General features: G+C 36.1%; 1 non-coding gene across 1 annotated transcript; it reads right to left on the minus strand.

Annotated features, from left to right (window-relative positions):
• Positions 1-433: 433 nt before the first annotated feature.
• LOC111815681 lies at positions 434-542 on the minus strand. Its single transcript, XR_002820337.1, has one exon. It is a non-coding gene; the product is annotated as a small nucleolar RNA SNORA24 (small nucleolar RNA).
• Positions 543-1,888: the final 1,346 nt, after the last annotated feature.

A 1,888-nucleotide genomic window follows, 5' to 3' on the forward strand; every position in this document is an offset into this window, starting at 1 on the left:
TTGTTATATGACTTAAATAGTTCATTTAATTATGTCAAGGAAGGACCTTAAATACCAATTTAAAAAATAATTCAGGTCTACTTTGAAAATAATGCCTTGACAGTTTCCAGAACAGTCATCAAACCAGTCATCCCCCAACAGAGTTTGAAGTTTGATGATGCACTCCAAGATGCTGTGTATGATGTCGCCCAGTATCACTTTGGGATTCTTGATATCTTGCTGTATTTTCTGTCACCCACTGGCAGTGAATTCAGCCTGTTAGAAATGAACAAGAGGGGCCAGGGAGATGGCTCAGTGGAATAAGTGCCTCCGTGGCAAGTGCAAGGGCCTGAGTTCAATCCCCGTTTCTGAAAAAAAAGAAAAGAAAAGAATGAACAATAGCTTAGAAAAGTTTTCCCAATCATGTGACATCTTCTAGGATTTTAGCAATAAAGAATGGTACTTGTGCAAGTCAGAATCTGACACCAATTCGCTGGTCAACAGTTTTGCCAATAAACAAAAATGTGCTGCAGTTGGTGGACAAGTTCCAAAGATCCAAGGAGATCCCTAGGAATCTGTGCTCTGCATTTGCAGAATGCCATATAATTGGAAATACATAATATGCTCTTTTGAAATTTGCACATTTCATTTACTAATATGCATTTAAGATACCTAAATATCTTTTTCACAGCTTAAAAGTCATTTCTTGTTAATGCCGAATAATAGCACTTGCTATATGGATATACCACAATTTATTAATCCCCTCAAAGAGGACATCTTACTTGCTCCCAAATTTTGACAAATATAAATACAGCTACAATAATTACTTGTCTAGAGTCTTCTTTATAGACATAAATTTTCTACTCATTTGGGTAAATACCAATAATTACTGAAGTGCATGGTAAAGACATGTTTAGTCTTATAAGAAAATGTCAAATTTTCTTCCAGAGACTGGCTGGATCTATTGTGCTTTCCTACAACACACAGGAATGTACACACCCTCACTAGCATTTCTTATCACAGTGTGTTGATATGTGGCCTTTTGTTGTAGCTTGCAATTCCCTGATGACACATGATGGTGTACATGACTCTTTTAATTTTCTTATTTTATTTTACTGACTTTTGCTTTGGTTTTCTTACTAGTGTTGCCTCTCCATTATAAAAGTAGCATTTGCCTCGTAGAGTGACCAGCAAACAAAGAAAAACATAACTGTAAACATGGAATCTAGATTTAGAGTTTTCATTTGTGTTGCCCAAGATTGCAATTTGTAGCTAGAAGTCATGTTGGTGTAAAATTAGTGCTCAGGAATGTTTATGTGACAGACCAGAATACCCCCTCAACATTTTGGTTCCAGGACCCTATAACTCTTTTGTTCCAATGCTGGAATTACAGGCTAAGTCACCTTGCCTGGCAGGACCTCACAATTCTTAAAAAACATTTAGAACACACTCTAGAACTTCTGTTTATAAAGAAAAAATCTTTAACCATATGAGAAATTAAGAATACAATTTTAAGCACTTATTAATATATTCAATAGCATTACTAAGCTTATATGTTGACACAAATATACTTTTATGAAATAAGAGCTTGAAGAATGACATTGACATCTGTAATTCAGCTCATTAGCAGATTTCTGTGTTCTCATACCTGCTTCTGCATGCAATCTGTTATGATATTGTTTTAGTTTAAGTGCATGAAGAAAATGTGGCTCATACACATGTGTTACTGAGGAACAGACATGTCATTCTAGAAACCCCTGGCAAGTATGTTGGAGAGCTCCAGGAACTTTTGGACCATCCTTTGAGAACCATTTGCAGAGTGGAATGTTATCTAGTCTGCACATTGTCATATTCTTGGCTTGGCCATCAGGTTTCCACAAACACGACTTTCACTCAACAGCAAACACTT

Source organism: Octodon degus, unplaced genomic scaffold (genome assembly GCF_000260255.1).
Source record: "Octodon degus isolate 3935 unplaced genomic scaffold, OctDeg1.0 scaffold00019, whole genome shotgun sequence".
Classification (NCBI taxonomy): Eukaryota; Metazoa; Chordata; class Mammalia; order Rodentia; family Octodontidae; genus Octodon; species Octodon degus.